This window comes from Eurosta solidaginis, chromosome 1, assembly GCF_040869045.1.
Source record: "Eurosta solidaginis isolate ZX-2024a chromosome 1, ASM4086904v1, whole genome shotgun sequence".
Taxonomy (NCBI): Eukaryota; Metazoa; Arthropoda; class Insecta; order Diptera; family Tephritidae; genus Eurosta; species Eurosta solidaginis.
The window spans coordinates 34671774-34684253 of NC_090319.1; the positions used below are offsets into that span (position 1 = coordinate 34671774).

Sequence of the window (12480 nt, forward strand, 5' to 3'; positions counted from 1 at the left end):
CTCTCTGAGCTCCCACAATAAGGTCACAGGCCTGAAAATGGAGCGAAAAAGTTAAGCCATTTTAGGGAAGCTAACGCCACAAGCTTTTTCCCAATTTTTCCTCCTCCTTGATCTTGCGGGATAATTCTTTACTTTAGCTCACAACTGCAAAAACTCGTGTAAAAATATCGGGAGAGGAGTCAAAAAAATGCGTTTTGGACTCAGGACGACGAATCCGAAAGCGAAAATAAAAAATTTTATTTGTCAAAAAATATTCCCAAAAAACTGAAAAATGGCACCGGAGCGCTCCGAAACCGGGGGTGGAATCCATAGTATTTTTGCGCAGGTAATAGTCTAGTTGAGGGGTCGACTGCTAATACGCTACCAAAAATATCGAGAGAGGTGTCAAACGACGCGTCCTGACATCAGTATTAATAATCCGAAGGCGGAAAATAAAAATTTTAATTCGTTCAAAAGATATTAACGAAAAACCGAAAAAAGACCCGCGGGTACCTCCGAAACCGGGGGTGGCATCCATGGTAATTTTGCGCAGAACACCTTTCTGCGTTGGCGGCCTTCGGCCGCGCTTTTAAAAAGTTCCCATGGGAGACAAATCTATATCCGCGCAAAACACTTTTACCCACAGTTTTTTTTGTGGGTACGCAACACCATCAAAATTACAACAGCCACATGAAAATTTTCAACTTTGTAAATATATCTGGAAAGAAATAAAATTTTCAATTTCCGTTTTCGGATTCGTGGTCCTGGGTCCAAAGCGCGTCTTTTGACACCTCTCCCGATATTTTTGGACGAGTTTTAGTAGTTGTGAGCTAAAGTAAAGAATTACCTAATACATTTTCACATCAAAATTAATAAACAAAAAATGTAAACATAAACAAAGTTTGACATTTTATGACCACCTTCGAATGAAAAAACATGTAAAATGCAACTCTGATGCTTTTACCTGGTTCCCTACAAGACAGGTACCCGTTACCTAATCGATTACTTAATCGTTACCAATAACTTGGTCACCAATTATCGTCTTAATGACTTTTACATTGCTGTCGTGAAAAAGGTAATAAGCCAATTACACGGCTCAAGTATCCTTGTGCCAATTACCAATTTGCACAAGTATTTGCGCGGTGTGTGCACTGGTTGCGCTATTTGCGCAGAGAACTGCGCTAAAATCAAAACGATTTTGATATTTACGCATGTCTGCAAATATTGCACATGCTTTTTTCTTCGTGTGTGGTGAATCTTACACAGTTTACCTGTGGTTCCTGATAATATAACATCAGAAATTATTGCTTAAAATGTTAATATCGAAGGCGTAAGGACCATCTCTAGCTTGTAACAGAAATTCACACAAATTCAATAATACATAATAATTTTTTATGCAATTAGAACACATGTTTCATTTGTTGCGCTAGTTGAAAAATGAACATTGGGCAGTCCTGCAATTAAAATATATATTTTATAAATACAATGGAAAATAAACGCTTCTGGTGCGAGTTTTTCGACTTATACCGTGAATTACCAGCACTGTGGAAAGTAAATAGTGATTTTTTATACAATTAGTGCCTTTTTTATACAATTAAAACACATGTTTCATTTGTTGCGCTACTTTAAAAATGAATATTGCGCAGTGTTTTTGAGCCGTGTATGTCAAAATTTCATTTGCACAAATTCCGTCGTTTTATATTTGCGCATGACTTTTGTGTCATGTATGGGCCGTCTAACGCATGCGCTCTCTCAAAATAGTGTACGTGTGACTCGCTTTCTCGCTCTTACCTATTGTGTTTTTGACATTCCTTCTCGCTCGATGTGATTTACATTTTTAAGTTACTTCATTAGGTATGTTTTTGTTATCGCTAACCAAAACATATGCAACAACAACAACACGGGTAACTGGCCTATCGGTTACCCGCACCGGTTACCTTCTGTCAATTCGCTTTTTATATGAATGAAACGCGTCCCTTTTGTTTAAATAATATTTAGTTATGAATAAATTATGTATACAATGGTTTTTACAAATAATTTCCTTAATTTTCTAGTAAACCTTACATATGTGCATATTTATATGTACAAACTACATATGTAAAGACATAAACTCATCCGTAGTCGTGCCCTTTCTGAAACCATTTTGAGTTTCGAAGCTCACACTGATGGTGCTCAATTTTTCCTGCGCGGGTGGTGTTAGTATCAGTTTGCATAGATATGAGTGTTGTAGATATAATACCGGAATATATGCAGCCCATTTCGTGCTATCAAAGTCGATTTGCATGTTGAGCCTTTGAACTTGACCCTTTCCCATAATATGCGTGGTAGGGCCTTATAAGTGATACTAAAAAGGCCGAGGGACAGTTGTTGCAGTTTTCTTGTAGTTTGAGCAAATGTACGTTCTTCTTACAGCCACAGCTGGAATATTGCTATGCCCACATTGTCAAATCGAATTACCTAGAATGAAAAAGAAACGAATATCAGTAAGGATAGATAATAAGTTTTTAATATAACCGGAAGTGCTTAATAAATACAAGATACTCAAGGGGATTTCAGATAACAGAATCAGGATCTGTAAAGTAAATTCAAGTGAACCTCCTCCATGCCAAGGCATCTTCCGGTAGCGGGGGTACCCGAAGATTATAACAAGGGATATTTGATAGATGTTGGGGTAATAGATAGTAAATTAGGCATGCTACAAAAACAAAAACGAATAAATGCAGATGACTGTTTAATCCATTATGCGAAGTTCTTTGAATGAATGTGCAAATTGAAACGGGCAAAGTACTGCTAAAACTGCTTTCCCCGAGTAACCCGGGAACGAATTGATATGACTACGTCTATTCTTCTTTAGCAGCAGTGCCGAGCACCAATTCCCTTTTGGACAGGAAAGTAAACGTTTGGTTGTCTGCAAGTTTATCATATGCCAGTACAGAACATACTCGTTTGCTGGATCTGATCAGTACATCTAATTTTCCCAGATTTTCTGGGCTCAGCGAGGGTATCCTCCTGAATGGTGCATGTGTACCCTGCTGCCTTGCCTGGCCGCTCACCCAACAACACCAGGCACGACGGAACTTGCCTTGCGACACCCAAAGTGCACTCACGCTTCTCATGGCTCCAGCGGGTTAGTGGGCTTAGAGTATACCCGTGGTAGCTATGCCTGTCGTAAGAGGCGACTAAAATACCAAATTGATTCAAGGGGTTTTGTAGCGCAATCCTTTCAATGGGTTGCCAGCGCAATATATAGCCTATCCAACCCAATTTTCAACGTCACCTACCCGTGGCGAATCCTGTTTCTTTAACAGCCGAAGCTCTGGCGACCTCATGTTCCTTATGGATCTACATTTGAAGGCGCTTAGTAAGCTGACATCGCATACTTAACCGGTAGATTCTAAAGTAAAAACCAAAACACAAAATATAGGTTAGGTTGAAGTGGCCGGTTCATGAGGATCTCACATAGACTGAATGAGTCCGTAGTGTTACCAGAAGTTTGTTTTAACGACCAAGCTGAAAACCCTATCAAGAACCATAACCTATGTTATAAAAAAAACTCCGTCCTCTTGACAAATACTTGAAGCTTCCTATGACTTAAGCCACTTGCTGCTTCTATATCTAACAGCTTTATCACTCCTAATAGCTGGAACCTTAGCCTGGCAAGCGCAGGGCACGATATTTCTCAGGGGGCCCGGTATTTCTCGGGGGGCCCGCGATTTAGAGGTACTAAGACATTTTTTTTAATTCAGGAGAGTCTTTAGTTCTTCCATGTGGAAATTTTAATCCGAATTTCAAAAGCAACGAATATTGATAATGATTTTTTACCTGGTCCCTCGAACAGTGAGGAGACAATAATAACATCAAACAAAAATATATGTTTACATGAATCCGAAATCGTAAAGTTTTCGTGGTAACACTGATGAAGGTTCATCTTCAAAAAGCCTTCCAAAAATACCACCAAATCTGTATCAAAGTATAGATTATTTAAACGACTTCGATATCGGTACTGTGAATAATGAGTTTTTGCGATCTGAAGAAGTCAACGAAATAATTCGTCGAGGTCATCAAAAGTGCCCTGTTATTTTTCCACGTGATTGTCATGACGAGGCATTTCCTACTTTGTTGTTAAACAGAATCTTGCCAAATGGAGAGAAAGTGGAGCGTCACTGGTTGGTGTGGAGTGCCAGTAGCAATGCTTTTTATTGCCTTGTTGACATGGTCGTCTGTTAAGCACCAATACTTTAAATCGCCTAAAATTTGTTGTCCTGGCGAATATTCGAAATTCCAGGTATGGAAGAAGCTATACGCTAAACTGCCATCACACGAAAATACTGAAGATCACATTAAATGTTATATTCAATGGCGATTTTTACAAAACCTAATTCGAAAGGAGGCTACAATTGATACACTTATCAATGAACAGCTAATCACTGAAACTCAAAAGTGGAAAGGAATTTTATATAGAATTTTGGACACTATTTTTTTTTTTTCAAAAAGCGAAAGGATGGACATTTTTTGGGTATCTAAGATCTCATAAGCCATTATGATCCGATACTTAGAGATCATTTGGAGAAAGTTAGGATTTCACAATAGCAGCACAAACGTTTACAAGTTCACTATCTTTCCACAGACATTCAGAACGAGTTTATAGAAATTTGTGCAAAGCATGTGAGGGAAACTATATTAGATCAAGGCAAGAAAGCTAAGTATTTTGCTATTATCGTTGATGCTATGCTTGATGCTAGTCACGTTGACTACGTTCATTTTGCGCTCACTCCATTTCAATTCGAAAGCAACAAATTTACAAGTCCAGAACAGATTTTGGCTTTCGTGAATTGTAACCAAAAAACTGCTCAGAAAATCGCTGAGCTAATTTGCCATACATGATTGAAGATTGTCGTGCACAAGGGTACGATAACGGCGCCAATATAAAAGAAGCTTACAACGGAGCACTACGTCACATTCTCGACAAAAACTCGAATGCTGATTACTCGCCTTGTGCAACCCGCACTATGATAGCGTTTTCTTTTCTGGATAAAGTATTACGCAAGCGTTGTTGTTCTATTCTAAAAAAGCGTTACACTTTTACCCTGTATAAAATGGCGGTGTGGCAGTGCAACTTTGTGAAACTCTCAATTCGCTCTTAAGTTCCACATATACTCTGTTAATATGAGTGAATTTGGTGAGTTGAAATGTTCTTTGTATGCACTATAAATGTTGACCCCATTTTCTGGGGTAGGAGTAACTCTATTGTTGTTGTTGTGGTTGTAGCGATAAGGTTGCTCCCTGAAGGCTTTGAGGAGTATTATCGATGTGATGGTTATTTGCCGGATGCAGATCCGGTACGCTCCGGTACCACAGCACCATTAAGGTGCTAGCCCGACCATCTCGGGAACGATTTATGTGACCACATCATCTCGAGATGTTACGGATGATTCAGAGTCTGATTTCAAAAACAATACATTCTTGGTGATCGTTGATTCGGTAATCACTGGCATTACTGAACGATTTGCAGTTATGAGAAATTTGAACGAAAAGTTTTCCTTTTTGTGGCAATTTAAGACATGGATGAAACTACGGTTCGGGCGAGCGCAGCAAAATTTGTCGAAAAATACAAGTCGGATATTTCTCAAAGCTTAGAATGTGAAATAGTTCACTTGAAACACATTTACGAAGCAAATTTTGATAAAGGTCTGTCACCATTGGAATTGCTAAATGCCGTCTATTTTCAAAATATATATACAATTTTCCCCCAACTTTTTTATTGGTTTACGTACCTTTTGCACTTTACCTGTCACTGTATCTAGTGCAGAACGTTCCTTCAGCGTCCTTTCAAGAATGAAAGACTTTCATAGATAGTGTTCATCTAAAGAGCGAGTTTTAGGACATGCCACGCTTTGCGTTGCATCCGTTTTGGCAAGACAGTTAAATTTTGATATTATTATAAAAAATTTTGCAGCGAAAAAAGCAAGTAAAGCCACTCTTTGATATCCGAACATTCTATATTGAATTATTAAAATTTATAATCATCATTAAATTTATCAGAAATGTATGAAAATGTTACCAAATAACTAGAAAAGATTATTTGAATAATATGTGGCTGTTAAAAGAGAATTTTATTTCTACGTTACAATAAAATAAAACAAATAGTAAATATTCTGTGTTAATTTTATTGTCAGCTCTTAGCCAAAAATCATTTAGTTAGAGCAATACGCCAGGTTTGAGACAATCTAAGTTACTGTTAGGAAGTTATACCACAAGTCGCTACAGGGCAATGATAGACCTATCGAAAGATAACCGAAGAATACCAAGAGCGTTCTTACAGGGCAAGCAGCCGTATGCAGAAAGTGGGCATACTATCGAATAACACATGCCGATTTTGTGATCGATCAGCAGACGGCGGACCATATCCTCCAAGAATACGAAGCAATCTCAAAACGTAGGGCTAAGTTTATGGGCTGTTGTTGTTGTTGTAGCGATTAGGTTACTCCCCGAAGGCTTTGGGGAGTGTTATCGATGTGATGGTCCTTTGTCGGATACAGATCCGATACGCTCCGGTAACACAGCACCATTAAGGTGCTGGCCCGACCATCTCGGGAACGATTTATATGGCCACATTGAACCTTCAGGCCATCCCTCCCTCCCCACCCCCAAGTTCCATGAGGATCTTGGGGTCGCCAGAGCCTCGTCTGTTAGTGAAACGGGATTCGCCGCTCGAAGGTGAGGTTGACAATTGGGTTGGAGAAGCTATATATTGCGCTACACAACCCCTTGAATCCAACCATGGCCAGTGCATTCCCACATTTAATCCCTCAAGCCAAGAACTCTGCTAGGGTTCATCAAAGAAGTCGGCTACGATGAGGTGCTGTGAAGGAGATGTGCAAGTCACTGTGCAATCCTCAATAAATTATCTATCTACGTTCCGGTAACAAGCACCATTGAGGTACTAACTCGACCATCTCCGGACCTATTGATATGACTACATTGAACCTTCTAGGGATTGAATATTAATAATGACCGCAATGCAAAAGTCTGCTAAATTTTACCATTCTCCATGGAATGCTACATATATAACTTCCCAAGTTTTGAATCAGTAATGAAAAGAGCAAAGTTTACTAAAATTTTAACTGGTTGTGGGTAAGGTGTTGATGTCCTCTTTTAACGCAATGTAATGGCAACGGCGACGCAGGGAAAATAATAAAAATCCTATAAATCTACTGATCATAATTAATTAATCCCTCCCTTTCTATGCAGTTGTATGCATACATACATATGGGTTTTGTTCTCCAAACGCTATTTAAAGAAATCAATTGGTATTAACATGAACTTCGAACTCTTTGGTATTTGCCTTCTTCAGTTGATTATCAACAAAAGCATGACAAATTATCACTAACAAATGCATACAAGTTGTTTATATATTTAATATGGTAGGCAATTTACTTACCCTTTCTGGTGCGACATTCCTGGACAATCGGGCCTGACTAGACGAGATTTATTTTGCTTTAACAAAGGGTGCTTAACGCGAACCATATCATGTTAGGGCACAATTTCGATTATGCAACCAATCAAAGAAATGTCGTGCTTATAATACTGCTATGATAGCAGCAGCAGCTCCCGGTGGCGGCACATAAACAACAGTTGCATGCGGATCAGTTGCATTTTTTGCTTCAGCTGCAATTTTTAATCAATACAAATCAATATAAATTACCGAAGCAAATACTGGCAAACCAAGATGCGTAGTTCCACCCTTTTTTGGGAAAATACATCCAACCAATTTTGTACCGTATTCCAAAGCATGTTGGTTGTGGAAAGTACCTTGTTTACCGGTAAATCCTTGGCAAATGACACGTGAATCTGCATTTAATTGTAGGTTTCTTGTTGTTTTGGCATATCCTGAGCTGAATCGCACCCCGGCAGAGGTGATATATATTAGAATAATATAACATTTTTTTATTATTTAAAATACACATACGAATGAATGAAAAGCAGAGAGTAATTAATGCTGCTTTGGTTGTAGCGGGAGCGATTTAGTATGACCACCTGAAACCTTCTAGGCCATCCCGTCGATTCTATACAACTTTCAGATTCTAAAAACAGATCTCGACACACGTCTTTTGATACCACGTTTGTTTAGGTTGTGCTCTGTCTTGAAAACGTTACCTTTTTTGGTTTTGGATATCGAATCTTCCAATTCCAATTGGTGGCAAGAGGACTTGGCTGCGTCTAGTTAATGCGCCAGGTTAATTTAGAAGTGCCTAAACAGCTAACCCATTCCGTTCTTGTCTTTTCGCGCGAGTGGACGTGCAGTGTCATCCTCAACTCAACGTCAATTTTTCGGACTTTTTTGCGTTGAGTTGAAAATCAAACTAGGCCTCAAGGTTGGCTTCTGGTCTTCCCTCGAGCGTTTTGGCGGAGTTAGGAGTTGCAATTCCTCCCTAACCTGGAGTTAGGGTGGTGTTATTGCACTCCTAGCAGGAATCAGTAAAAGAATAATTGGCGTGGAGCCACTTAAAGAAAATATTATATACATAATTGAACTAACGGAACAGTGAACATGAGTTTTGACACTGAACGAAGTGTCAAAATTACCGGGGTTGCTTCGTCGAAAGCGACGCAGGGAAGCAAAAAAGGGATCGGAATATCAGATATGGGTTGCTGTGATGGTAAATTTCTTTTAACGAATTTAGTAGGAAATTTTAAGTGCACACATGTGGGTCCTTCAGAAAATTATAAAAAAGTCTTCAATTGGGGTATCTGAGGACGCGTAGTTATTTCAGTATTAAGAATACAAACACGGGAGTTAAGTTTTTCTACCCGTTCAAAAGTTCTCCGCGAAAAACAGTTTGAAACCGAGGTCGACTGCAATAACCCGTCCAAAAAAGCGGAAAGAAAATTGAATAGACGCGTTTTGTCCTGTTGTCAATTGTCCGAAGAGAAAAAGTATTCGAATTATTGGAAGCGATGCAAAATCGCGTCTATTAATACCTCCCCCGACGGTTTTGGTCGTGTTTTAGCAATCGTCCCCGTAAAAAAGTATCACAATTTGTTAATTAAAATTGTCCAAAATATAAGGTTATTAAAGAGAGATGTAATTAAGTGCTCGTTTGAAAGTAAATAAGTATATTTCTTTGTAATATAAGAAAAAAAATTTTAAGCAGTTTTCGATAGCAGCTACTAAACTTTGTTTGGTCCTAAGAAGTACAACAGTGCCAAATAGCATCCACAAAAAAAACGAACAAGAACAAGCATTTTATCAGGTGAGCGTGGCTGTGTATGTGCGTGCTGCTACATCTCCTACTTGTAGACCTGTACAATGCTTGTAGGGTTATTGTACCATGGTAGCACTGAAGTAAATACGTGTACCATTGTAAATTTTACCAAGTAGCGCAACTAACAGCTGATCAGTGAAAATTCGCACATTCACACGCACAGTTCTCGACTCAATTTCAAAACAAAACTTTAGATTATTTAATTCAAATTTTAAAGTGAGATAATCCTTACAAATTTATGTATACAGAGTATATATGGCGTTTTTGTTGTTATTAAAACAATAGTTTTATTTATATTAAAGCCTTTATCATTTTTTTTTTTTAACTTTGAAAAATCTCCGAACACGATTCCTTCATTATATGACATTCGACTGCCTAGTCCACTGCCTTCCACTCTATTCGCAACATAACCTCTACTTAAGCTGCCAAACTATATAGTAAACAATGACGTGTACGTTTGTGTATACATAAAAGATCTCGCCATATTAAAAGTAAAAACACTGAAAGAGTAAACAACTTGAAGATGATGTAAGGAAAATAAATAGTTTGCTTACGTGCGAAACTATTTAAATGTTAATAATTCTATCAGTATCTTAAAATTTTGTGTACGTTTCTTCTTATTTTCTACAAAACAGATATTTTATATTAGTGCTGCCGGCTCTCATAATGTTGATCCAGATCGTTCCAATGAGATTTGAGCCAGAGCCAGAGCTGGATAAACCAATGGAACGGCCCATAAGTGAGATAAGATAACAATCTCTCAACTGCCTGACAGGCTGTTCAATATGGCTACTTTTCAGCGTTTTGACAGGCTGTTCAATAAGGCGGCGACTATCTTCAGCGGCTGATAGAAAGAGATAGCGATAGTCAAATACAAATCAGGTGAGCCAATCACTTTGGAATTTTGACGTTTATGCAGAAGATATCACACTTAGGCCCATATTATGTATGTCACCGTGAATGTTTGCGTCGCATTCACTCACATTCACGTTCACCTAGAATTCGTATTTTATAACTTCTTACGTATTCGCGTTTGTCCTCTTACGTAGTCACTACTTATTCACTGAGACTGTCAAACCAAATACGTAGCCAGTATAGCCACTTACTACTTTTGTTATTTCGGAAAACTTTGCAGTGCAATTTTTTCGGAATAACATCGTTTCAACGAGCTGGCAATATTGCAGCGAAACACCTGACAATGGTAAAAAAAAACAACATTTCAATATTGATTGTTTGAATGTTTTTAAAACCAATTACTTGTTTTTTTCCAATATGCTCTTTTATATTGAGCTGTTCATAACTATAGTTTATATATAGTATATAATTCCGTGGAAATTCCGGGGCAGTGTTGTGGCGTGCTTGCAGCCTTTTCGAGTATGTGTACTTGATAAAACTGGCTACGAGTTGCGGAATTTTGTATGTTTCCTTATCTCTTTTCCAAGTACTGCCGGCAATCGATTTGAGGATTTTGTTGCGGCCTTGCACTACAGCTGCAATTTTAGTACCATGCGCCTTGAAGCTCATACCACTATAGCCGTATGGGCTGCGCTCAAGCTTCCCTAGGTACAGCGTCATTGCAGTTGTTAACGCTACACTCTTTGTAACGTTAACCTGTTCTTTCTCACAATATAAAAGCTGAACTTTTTTACGGCAAACAAAATTTCTGGTAAAAGTCCAGAACAGGGGTCGACTGCTAATACGCGTCCAAAAATATCGAGAGAGATGTCAAAAGAGGCGTATTGACCTCGACTACAATAATCCGAAGAAAATAAAAATGTTATCTCTGTCCGTAGATATTTACAGTTGAAGTTGACAATTTTCATGTGGTTGTTGTAATGTTGTGCACTGAAAAAAATTTTGTGTACAAAGGGATTTTGCACGCATTTAATTTTGATCCCACGCGCGGCCGAAGACTGCCAACGCAGATAGGTATTCTGCGCAAAAATACTATGGATGCCACCCCCGGTTTCGGAGGGACCCGGGGTAATTTTTTGGTATTTCGTTAATAAATTTTGAACGAGCTAATATTTTTATTTTCGTTTAAAACCTCTCACGATATTTTTGGACGCGTATTAGCAGTTCTAGAGTATTACCAAATTTCTAATTTCTTTTTTAATATTTTGTGTTCGAATTTTATTATAAAATTCCTTCAATGTTCTTTCAAGTTGTATGTCTGGGTTGATTCTGGATAGGTAGAGTTTAACCTGTTGCAGTACCCAGATCGAAGTTTAGCTACAGTGACGTGCATTTCCCTAGGGAGAGTGAGTACTTCCTCTGCTAGTTCTGGGAATTTTTCTTTGAGTACCGGATTTTCTGGGCAATTCCTGGCATAGAGGTCCGACGCCTGTTTGTCGATATCACTGAGGATCTCTTTGTGCTTTTTTGCTTCATACGGGTGTGTTCTCAGGTGCCGTATTTCCTCATAATGCTTATGGAGATGAGCCCTTAAGCCCCTGGGCGATGTAGCCTCATAAATCCGATGTCTGTTGGGATGCCCAGGTTTCTGGGTATTCAACAGAAACTGTTTGGTTAGCATTTCATTTCTCTTCCTAATGGGGAGTACTCTCGCCTCATTATGTAGATGGCGTTCTGGGGACATAAGAAGACAGCCCGTAGCGGTTCTGATGGCAGTATTTTGGCAGGCCTATATTTTCTTCCATTGATTAGCCTTTAGGCTTGGCGACTATATCGGGGACGCGTAGCATGCAAGAAACCGGTCAATTATTTTGTAAGTGGTAATGATCGTCTCTTTATCTTTTCCCCAAGTGCTGCCGGCAAGGGAATTGAGGATTTTATTACGGCTCTGGATTGTAGGTATAATTTCGGTTGCATGCTCTCCCAAATGTAGATCCTGATCGAACGTCTCACCTAGGATTTTTGGGTGTAAGACACACGGTAGCGTGATGCCATCGACGTGGATGTCCAATATGGTCGACGTTTGGCGCGTCCATGTTGTAAATAAGGAAATGGTTTTTTATTTTATTACATAGCTCATCGATGGATGGTCCGGGACCTGTAGCCTTTATCTTGCAGTCATTGGCGTAGGATAAAATGGTAGCTCTTTCGTGTGGCGAAAGGAGATTCGATATGTAGAAGTTAAACAGAAGCGAGGATAGGACACCACCCTGTGGTACCCCTTGTTTAATTAACACTTCTGGGCTTAGATGTTGATGTTGCGTACCTGAATTGTATCGATGTTTGCCGACGAGACAGATAATTTGCGATACACCTTTGT

At 39.0% G+C, this 12480-nt stretch overlaps 1 long non-coding RNA gene across 2 annotated transcripts; it reads right to left on the reverse strand.

Annotated features, from left to right (window-relative positions):
- Nucleotides 1-2022: 2022 nt before the first annotated feature.
- Nucleotides 2023-8360, reverse strand: LOC137251421 (uncharacterized). 2 transcript variants are annotated; one of them, XR_010953244.1, is made up of 3 exons: nucleotides 8137-8360; nucleotides 7421-7874; nucleotides 2023-2436 (listed from the first exon to the last, which is right to left on the reverse strand). It is a non-coding gene; the product is annotated as an uncharacterized lncRNA (long non-coding RNA). The 2 variants fall into 2 exon arrangements; XR_010953243.1 differs by lacking the exon at nucleotides 8137-8360 and adding an exon at nucleotides 7949-8027.
- Between the last annotated feature and the right edge of the window lie 4120 nt (nucleotides 8361-12480).